General features: G+C 30.5%; 1 long non-coding RNA gene across 1 annotated transcript; it reads right to left on the bottom strand.

Moving 5' to 3' along the window:
* Positions 1 to 5,454: 5,454 nt before the first annotated feature.
* Positions 5,455 to 10,200, bottom strand: LOC143062953 (uncharacterized). The gene is made up of 3 exons (XR_012974895.1): positions 9,894 to 10,200; positions 8,000 to 8,048; positions 5,455 to 5,620 (listed from the first exon to the last, which is right to left on the bottom strand). It is a non-coding gene; the product is annotated as an uncharacterized LOC143062953 (long non-coding RNA).
* Between the last annotated feature and the right edge of the window lie 878 nt (positions 10,201 to 11,078).

Raw genomic sequence — 11,078 nt, forward strand, 5'->3', positions numbered from 1 at the left:
ATGTCTTGACTACAATACAGCTTTTGAAAGAAATGCTCCTTTCTGGTATAATTGAATTTACCTCTTTCTCCGGTTAGGGACCGTATGAATTTTAATTGTGATTTTTAATTTCATATAACTTAATTTACCAACACCTGCGGATTGATTTCCTTATCAAAACTGAAGAAGGATTATATATGTTTTGGATGAACCATTATGAAATTGTAACGTATAGATGGACAATTTCTTCCTCTCGTCATCGATTGTGCCTTCACCTAACGTGATTTCCCTATTGATTATTACTTGTCAAGAACAAAACAAAGGATGCCACTAGCAGGACAGAAATTGTCAATCCTTCCGCCTCTTGACACTCGAGTTAACTCCGGTTAAGGTTGGTGTTCGATTTAATAAATCTTAAATTTCTGTAAAGTTTTATGTGAATGTTAATCTTCTTTTCGTAAAAACAGTCATGTATTTCATATCATGTTAAACTGACACGAATACAGCAGGACACGGATATTTTCAAATTATATAAGTCATAAATATTTAAGGAGAATATATTATTTTTTTTAAACTGGGTTTCCAAAATCTTAATGAAGACTTCTTTTTTAAAGATGATTATACAAGTAACGGTGGAAAATACAAATGTTGTAATCATATACTTTTAAGTATGTTCGCTGCTCAGTTTCAAAATAAATAAATTTTCATAAATTTAGTATATATTGATAGGGGGTTAATTGAGGAATCAAACAGCAAACAAATAGGGGTCAATGTGCATGTTTTCGAGATATAAGCCATTGGAATTTTGGCGGGAAAATGGTCTCTCTTGATTTTTCATAGCTTTATCATTGACCAGTTAAAGGTCTCAAATACTATTAAAAAATAAATAAGATTTTATAATACTTTTACAAATGGCTTATAATTATACACGTAAAAGATTTATAAAAAGAAAAATGGGGTTCATGGGCAAATTTTTTTAAGGCATTCAAATGGATAAAACCAGAGGATTCCTAAAATCTGACAAAAATTCCTAAACATGACAAGCAAACATCCTTAATTGCTTTATATGAGTGAACACCAAACACGTGAGACAAAATAAAAAAAAAGGTTGATATAATTAAGAAAGAGGATTCAGGGAGCACGTGGAAGACCCAGTAATATAACGTTGTTTGTAAAGAAACTTATGTGCTTTAGGTATCCAATACAGAAAAAAGTAAAATAAAAAAAATACCAAACCGGAAGGAAAATTCAAAACGAAAAGTTCCTTATCAAATGGCAAATTCAAAAGTCCATACATATCAACTGAATGGAAAACAACTGTCATATTTCAGAACTGATGCCGTTTAAGATCCAGTTACAAATATGATTGAACCTTCTCAGACTTTACCATGCTTTCTTTGAAATAAATCATACCTGAAAATTTTACGAAGAACTAAGATACTTTTGAATTAAAAAAATATCCTAAATGGTCGAAATCAGATACTTACTTTGACATTACGCTTCGACTGACTGTAAGCTTGTTGTACATATCAGTATTATTTTTATGTATACGTGTAGGTGTTATACTATCAAATCAAAGTACGTCACATCCGTTTGAAAAAAAAATCCCTTGAATTTGACAGTTGTAGTAATGCAGTAAAACATTTCTGAATCATAAACATACATCTTGAGCACCATTATTTTTTTCATTTGTATTTCTATTTCGTGTGTTCTTAAAATTGGAAAAACCACACCACATTTGTTATATGTATCAAGTCAAATGGTTTTTACATTGTGTTGTTTTCTCTGTTTGTCTGCTTATTTCTCATAGGTACAGCATGTTTGTGATGATTGGTGTTGTTTATTGTTCTGATCATTTTTTGTGTGACTATTTTAATCTGTTATATGATGTATTAATCATTTCAACGAAGAGGATGTTGGCTTTAGTGTGGTTATATTAACAAATGTCCTATCATAGTATTACCCCGATCTCGCACACATTTACAACTTTATTGTATTATTTCATTTTATGTCATCTTGCTTGATGGTGCCCCCTAATATAAAGCAAATAAACGTGAAAAATTACATTATTTGCATTTATCACTGTCGTGTAATAGGATCAAATTTCAAGAAGAAGTCCTCGTTTCTATTTTGGGAAACCCAATATAAACAAAAGGAAACATGCACCTAAAGCATCTAGGATTTACACAATTTAAATATGACATTGTCTGTGTGTTATGAAATACACGACTGTTTTTACAAAAAGACATTCAAATAACACTTTACATAAATTTAAGATTTATTAAATCTAACAACATGTTTAACCGAATTTAACTCGAGTGTCCAGAAGCGGAAGGGTGAACAGTTTCTGTCATGCTAGTAGCATCCTTCATGTTGCTCATGGCATGTATTAATCTATAGAGAAATCACATACAGTGAAGAAACAATCAATGAAAAGAGGACCGGGTTCATCTTTATGCAAATATTTCATAGGATCCGCCCAAATCATAACAGGTCTCGTTAAACTGTTAAACTGACAAAAAGATGCATTCATCTATACCAGATATGGGTTCTCTTCCAGAAGTGTCATTTAGGCAAATGTCATATTTTTAAATGATTTTTTGAAAACAATCTGCTGTGTTGAAGATTGTGACTATGTCAAATTGAAAATTCTGTTTTTCGTTGTCCGTCAGCTGCAATTTAAAAATATCTTAAACATAAACATAACTTTTGTTGTCTTTAGTTAACAAAAATACAGACTAATGTAGCAAACTCATTGGTAGCTGATAATACTATTGACACAGATGAACGAATTCGTTGACCAATATGGTTTGTTTGTGCTTCAACTCAATACCAACATGTTTTCGCAGTATCAGATCTTTAGACACGAAATAAGTAACCTAACCTGTTTGAGTCCGATACTTGATTGTGAGATATTGGCTGATGTTTGATTCAAATTGAAGACGATGAATGCACAAGAGGAGCTGATTACTCTGTCGACACTGTTTATGTCACTCATTTTGGTTTTAATATAATACCCTCCGTTTTTGTTTGTTACTTTGGGTTGTCTTTGTACATCAGTAAACTATTGCTGCCTTAAATCATAAACTTTTACTCAAGTTTAACGGACATATGAGATGCAAATACTAAATAAGAACATTGCGGCTATTGAAGGAGAATGATTTTGTATCATTTTACCTTCAAATAATATGTATTCTACAATTCAATAGTTATTCAAAATGCTGGCGAAGTTCAGGGGATTATGTTTATCTTTTACTATCTGTTATCAACCTATGCTACTGGATTGATGACAGTATTTTGTTTACGTTCTGGCGGAGCTACAACTTGCGCTAATTTAGGTATTTCCGATCGATTGTTCAAAATACATGGTAGATGGCGTTCAGAGACGACTAAGGACGGTTATATTAAAGATTCTTTAAAAGACAGATTAATTGTTTCTGAAAATTTAGGTTTATAACTAGGTATTGACTTTTTATTTTCAAAGTAAATTAAGTTCTATAAGCAAAATAAAAAAATTATTTCCCGTTGTTTGTAATTGAGCACATGGCACTGTCGTGTGGGTATTCAATTTGAACTTTAGTTTGGTTTTTATTAGTCTTATGTGCTTACAGTTGGGTAGTCTATGGGCGTAGTAATTGTGGAAGAAATGTAATTTCAACCGTTTGAAGGAACTGAATTAGATTGAAATTGATTTCTTCTAGTTGTCTCCCATAGACCGTTAGTTGTTTTCCCGCGCTTCATGGGATATAGCCATTCAGCACGACAGGGCCGACTCGAGTAGACGTGTTTCTCAGGTAATTTTTTTTATCTTGCTTATGTGAATTTATTTGATGTTATATGAAATGTTTTGATTTCAGTAGTAATTATGAATTACTTGACTATATTTTGTCGACATGATAATATGTATCATTATGTGCAATTAAAATCAGCACATGGCACTGTCGTGTGGGTATTCAATTTGAACATTAGTTTGGTTTTTATTAGTCCTATGTGCTTAGAGTTGGGTAGTCTATGGGCGTAGTAATTGTTGAAGAATTATAAGTTTTATACTGGATTTGACATTCCCGCCAAAATGTTACAGAACAAAGGAAAGCATGCATAACAAAAACACTTAAACTGGGGTGATCTGGTTGGGGTGATCCGGCTCAGATAACCCCTGTTAGAACTAAGTAGCTGGGATGTAATAGAGGAGATATGGAATGAGTCTATTATTTCAGGAGCATGTATAAATGTGAACACGTAATTTTCGGCGCTTGGTAATTATAATGCAGTACCGGCCCTGGTTTAATTAGAGAGGACGATATCGTCGCTTGGCTTCTAAAATGTATACGGGTTTTGGCAAATTTTACAGGACAAGTAAAAATATTTCTATTTTTTTTATTTTTGATATTTTAACAGGAAAAATCAGAATTAACCTTCTCTGAATGGTATGGATCTTAGAAAAATATTACTTAGACCTCTGCCTTTATTGTCAGAGCCAGAAGTTGACTTACGACATTTTAATCCTTTCAGTGTGTGTCAATTTGTACATAAACGATATTTTTTAGTTTCAATAAATTACATCAAATCTTTAGAGAAGTCTTTTTCAATTAAACTATTTGGTTTGAATAAAGAAAAAATCTTTCCTAAACATTAACAGCCGATTCCATTAAGTGTGTAGGCAAAAGGTAATATCTTTGGATAGCTTGACTGCTATCATGTACCAATATGAGAAACACAATAAAACTCACAATTTACTAAATACCAAGAACTACTCTGATGATTATTTTACCAGCGTTTTGTTGATGGATAAAAAAAACTATTTCTAGTCAAGTTTGATTTGAATTTTCCTTATGGTTTCAGAAGAGATTTTTAAAGAACAGTATAAGACGACTAACGCTGACGACGGTTGCGAGACGACTCAGACAAGTTCTAGCAATAGCTCACCTTGACCTGGTGATACAAAAATTCACATGAATAAAAATCATAAATTTTATTAATGGACATCCCAGCCGTTTTTAAACAAATTGTAAAGGACACAAAACAAAAATAAAACAAATAAAAACACAAAAATAAAACCTTTAAAGCTATCAAGGAGAGTCACATCTTTTGTAGCTTAATTGTTTTGAACCAACACAGTCTCATTTATTTTTTAGAATCACTCAAAATAAGTCAGTTATGTGGTAAACTGTCATAAAAGGGATGGAAGTCTCTTGGAATAACAGCTTTTAGTTCTTGTAGCTGTTGATATTCAGCTTTCTTGATAGGCACTTGCGATAAATATAGTCTTTCAATGGTATCATCTACACTGGGTAGACCAACTTTCGATCTTCTTGGGAGGTCCTGATATTGGTAAGAAAAATTAACTTGTACTGAATTGACCCATCTTCTGTGTACTTTATAACTCTTATATTCGTAACAACAGGATCTCCAACCCTATTTCCTGGGCGGATGGATGAGCAGCACTTCAATTCACTATAATTTCCAAAGAATATTTCTACACAGTTATTTTTTATAAACATTAACGAAACAGCCAAAAATATCCAACTGTTCTTGAACTTAGATATCACACACTTCTTTGTTGTGCACATATTTCCAGAATTAAGCACTTCTAGTAAAGTCATTTGGCTAACAACATTCTGTGACACGATTAATTCCATATCTGTAAAAAAATATAAAAGTTGTAAATACAAAAGAACCACCCGCGCTATCAAAATTACAGTAAATGACAATGCTAATGTTTACAAAATACAAGACGTTTTCAGAAAGTCAGTAATGAAACTAAAAATAGAAATTAACTTTACCTGTGCTATTTATAGGTCTAAAAATAACTACATGTTTATCTGGGTCACGATACATAGAACAGGTTTATACATTTTGCTAGATTTAAATAAATCGTTTAAGAGATCAACAATTAAACTTCTTTAATACTATAATGAAAACAAAAAACTTCCACATTTGCTCACTTAATTGTCAAGGTTTAGCGAGAAAGGAAAAGCGCTTTAGATTATTCTCTTGGTTTCAACAGCAGAAATGCGACATTTTAATGGCACAAGAAACTCACTTGTCAAAAGATTTGATAAAGCAAATTAACAATGAATTCCATGGCAAACATCTTCACAGCCTAGGCACAACAAATTCAAGGGGAGTTTCTTACTTTATTAATAAATCACTAGACTTTAAATTAATTAATGAATTTTGTGATAAAGAAGGGAGAATTATTATAATTAATATAGAAATTCAAGATAAGATTTTTACCTTAGTAAACTTGTATGCACCTAATGAAGTTCATGCAAGAAACCAATTTTATAAAAAAGTAAGTAAATTAATTGAAGAACACACTCTTGGTGCTCTAATAGTAGGGGGAGATATGAATGATTTACTCTCAGCTTTAGATACAAAGAACAATAAATTACATAAAAAGTTAAAAAAGCCAGTCAATGGTTTAAAACAATTAATTAAAACACATAAATTGATAGACATTTGGAGACAATTAAATAAAGATAAAAAACAATTCACATGGAAAAGAAAAAATTCTACAAATGAAGCTAGTAGAATAGACTTCTTTATAATATGCACACAAGCACGCCTAAGTACTGTATCTGCTGATATCAGGCCTGCACAAATTTCATTCACAGACCACCAGGCTATTTCGCTTAAATTAGACATTTATGCAAATAATCGGGGTAAAGGATATTTTAAAATGAATAACAGTATATTGACTGATACTCGGTACAATAAACTAATAAATAAGTTAATTGAAAAGTATGAGCAAAATTTTAATCTTACAAATGTCCTAAATCAGTGGGACCTGCTAAAAACTGACATAAGAGAGTCTACTATCCAATACTGTAAATCAAAAGCCAGAGAAAGGAAAAATAATATTTTAATAATGGAAAACAAACTAAATCTTTTAAATGAAAGATTAGACAAATTACCTGATAGGAAAAATAATGAACTTTTTAATCAAATAAAAAATTTAGAAAAAGATTTAGAAGAGATATACTCTTTAAAAGCCAAAGGAGCCCAAGTTAGATCAAGAATAAAATGGGTAGAGGAAGGGGAAAAAAATACTAAGTACTTTCTATCTCTAGAAAAAAATAGACAGGCTAAAAAATCTATTAATAAATTAATGACCAAAACCGGTGAGGTTACTGTTGATCAAAGTGAAATTTTAGATGTAAGTAAAGAGTATTATAAATCTCTGTACAAAAGTACATGTCCCGAAACTGAAATTTTAAAGACATACATAGAAAATACCCCCATTGATCATTCTTTAACTCCTTGTGAAAGCAAACAAGTGGATGGTAAATTAACTTTAGAAGAGCTAACATCTTCTATTTATAATATGAAACTAAATAAGACTCCAGGCAAAGATGGCTTAACAGTTGAGTTTTATCGACAATTTTGGCCAAATTTAAAACATATTGTATTGAATGTTTCTAATACATGTTATGATAATGAAACTTTATCTGAGACCCAAAAGATTGGGATAATATCATTGATTTTTAAAAAAAATGACCCTTTGTCCTTAGATAATTACCGTCCAATTACTTTATTGAATACTGATGTAAAACTTATTACATACACTTTAGCACAAAGACTAAAAAAAATCTTACCCCTAATTATACATAGAGATCAAAATGGTTATGTTAAAAATCGATATATAGGATTTAACGTACGCCAAATTCAAGATATTATAGATTATGCTGAAAACTTTAATATTGATGGAGCTATACTATTTATTGACTTTTCTAAAGCGTTCGATTCACTCGAATGGGACTTTATGCTGGAATCATTAAAAAAATTTGGATTTAATAAGTCTTTTCAAAAGTGGGTCAAAACACTTTACCATGATATAAAAGGATGTATTTTAAATAACGGGTGGATTTCTGAAACCTTCGGGGTTCAACGGGGAATTCGACAAGGATGCCCTTTAAGCGCGTTATTGTTTGTTTTATCAGTTGAAATACTGGCTTGTAGGATAAGGGATAATAATGATCTGAAAGGGATACAAATAAAAATTGATAAAAATACTCACAGCCTAAAAATCTCACAGCTAGCAGATGATACAACTCTCTTTCTAAGATCTAAAAATGAAATAAAAAATGCACTTAATTTAATAGAAACTTTTGGATCTTTTTCAGGGCTTAAACTTAATAGAAATAAAACAGAAGGTATATGGTTAGGTAAACTAAAACACTGCAAAGACAAATTTGAAAGTATCAATTGGAAAGATACCGTGAAAAGTCTTGGCATTTATTTTGGCCTGAACAAAAAAGAATGTGAAACAATAAATATAGAAAGACAGTTTGAAAAATCAGAAAGGATACTAAATGATTGGAAGAAAAGAAAATTGAGTATGATAGGAAAAATAACTATAATTAAAACACTAGTTATTCCCAATATAACATACGTTGCTTCATTGATAAATCTAAGCAGTGAAATTATTAGTCAATTTAAAAAAATCTTATTTAATTTTTTATGGGAGGGTGGTAGCGAGAAAGTTAAACGCTCAGTGTTAAGAAAAGATTATATTGAAGGGGGATTAAAAATGACAGATATTGACGCATACATTGAGGCTATTAAAATAAATTGGGTTAAAAGATTAACTGATGAAACTTGTGCTAACTGGAAAATCATACCTACTTTTTATTTTAGAGAGTTTGGGGAAAATAATTTAATATTTAAAATGAATCTTAATACTCATAAGTCACTAGAAAACCTTAAAAACTTACCTACATTTTACTTTGAAATTTTGAAATGTTGGATTAAAAATGGAGGTGGAAAGACGAAAGTACCTGATAATTATAGAGATATAAGAAAGCAAGTTATTTGGGGAAACCAATATATAAAAACAGGTGGTAAAAGTTTATATTATAGTAATTGGGTAAAGGAAAACATAATTTTTGTAAATGATGTAATTGATGATAAAGGAGAAATTTCTCATAAAATATTAGATAAACTTAAAAAGAAACAAAATTGGATTTCCGAAATATGTTCCCTTCGGAAAGCTTTACCCAAAAGTTGGATCCAAAAATTAAAGAGCAATATATCAAAACATACTAAAATCAACATTACACAAGACATTAAAATGTTAAGTAATGGATTGTATTACGATCTAGACAAAATTAAGTTTAAAGAAATTTATAATATTATTATCAGGTCAAATAAAGAGCTTCCAGTAGGTTTTTGCTCATGGAAAAACCAACTATCAGGTGAAAATGTTATATATTTCATTAAGAAAAATTTATCTTTCACCTTTCTTTTTTTAAAAGATAATAGATTAAAAATGTTTAGATGGAAATTACTGCATAATATTTTAGCTATTAACCATAATTTGTATCGCTGGAAGGTAGTTAATAGTGAAAACTGTGAACTATGTTCTAAATCTGATAGCTATAATCATTTTTTCTTTGAATGCACATGGGTAAAAAATTATTGGACATTTCTACACAAAATATTTATGTATCTTAATATTGGGCAACATGTTTTTTGTCTACAAAATCTTGTAGTAGGGTACAAAATTGAAGATGTGGATTATCATGTACTTAATCATATTATAACAATTGTTTGCTTTGTGATTTATAAATGTTTTTATTTATCCGAAAAGAGAACCAAATATGTGAATATGATGTCAGTCCTAAAAAACGAAATTGATACACAAATTTTATATCATCCGGAAAATTCCTTTTTGAGAAAATTTCAAAGAAAAATTTTAGAAAATTGATTCTTTGGCTGTCATATTTATAGTTGATTGACCTACATTTTTGAGAATCACAAAAATGTCATTGAAATAAAAAGAAGACAAATTTCTAACGAAATTGCCTTTTACTTTTTTTGTTTGATTATCATATATAGTATATCATTCAATGTTTAGCGTACTTGAAAGATAAGACACTATCTAAAAACTACCATAATTCAATTATACTGACCTCTTAATCCGATCGAAACCATGCTCTTTCACTTTCGATTAATCCAAAACTAAAAGCTAAACAAAAGACGGTCAAAGTTCCGTTTTTCTTTTCATTGTGAAGTAAAGTACATGTTGTAGACAGCTATTACTCTGTTAATTGTAACTAACACGCAATACTACATGTATGTACAATTATAGAAAGTTTACCAATAAAATCCCCTGGTTTTATTGGTAATTAACCATACAGGGCAGAACCTTAATGCCATTGTTGTAACATTAAGGAGATTTGTTAACAACTATTATAGTAAAATAAAGTATCTGAAGTTGACAAAAAAAAAAAAAAAAAAAAAAAAATAATTTCCAAAGAATTCGTGAGAGAAATAGTATCGAATTCATAACAGTGTGGCTATGGACATTGATTGGCGCACTTTAATATCCCAGACAGATTAGGTGAACGTTCACGAGTCTATAACGCCCATTGCTCACGACGTCCTTAATATAAACATTTAAACCGTGGGGTCACCAAAGGTTCTCAACGCCTATATAAAATAATTCGAAATACTAATCAGGAATTTGTGTTTTGATTTATATTGATTAATTAAACGTCCTTTACTTGTGTTTTTTGTTATGTTTCCACAATCAATTTTCATAATAAGATATGGCAAAGCCATGTTCTTTCAGAAAAAAGAATGACTTACTGAATGCATGTATTGATTGATTATCTTTTTCGGATTTAACAATTGCGATTGTCGAGTTATGTAATCTTTTAACTTTTATCTGGTCTAATTTTATTTTAGAACGAATGCATAATCCACTTTCAAAAGTTGTGCAAATACGAAACATAAAGACAAAATATACTTCTGCTCTGTCTTTTTCGTACTTGGAAGTTATTGGATAGTAAGAAAGCTATTGGATTAAACCTTGTGAAATTTGCATGCATTTACGTTATTGTATTGGCAAAATGTATCATTTGGTGTATATAGGAAACTTAAACCGTTCTGCTATACTGCTACTATACTTGTGAGAAACACTTGGCAACAGAAACGCATTCATCTTATCTTTATAAAAAAATCGACCCGATTTACATAGAAATGGACGTCTTCGTGCATTTGTGATCGCAAATAAAATATGTTCCGGACCTTATGAGTATTTGGACCATACGTGTATCGTTGGACCATATTAGTATACCCTTATGGTCATGATA

Source organism: Mytilus galloprovincialis, chromosome 2 (genome assembly GCF_965363235.1).
Source record: "Mytilus galloprovincialis chromosome 2, xbMytGall1.hap1.1, whole genome shotgun sequence".
NCBI lineage: Eukaryota > Metazoa > Mollusca > Bivalvia > Mytilida > Mytilidae > Mytilus > Mytilus galloprovincialis.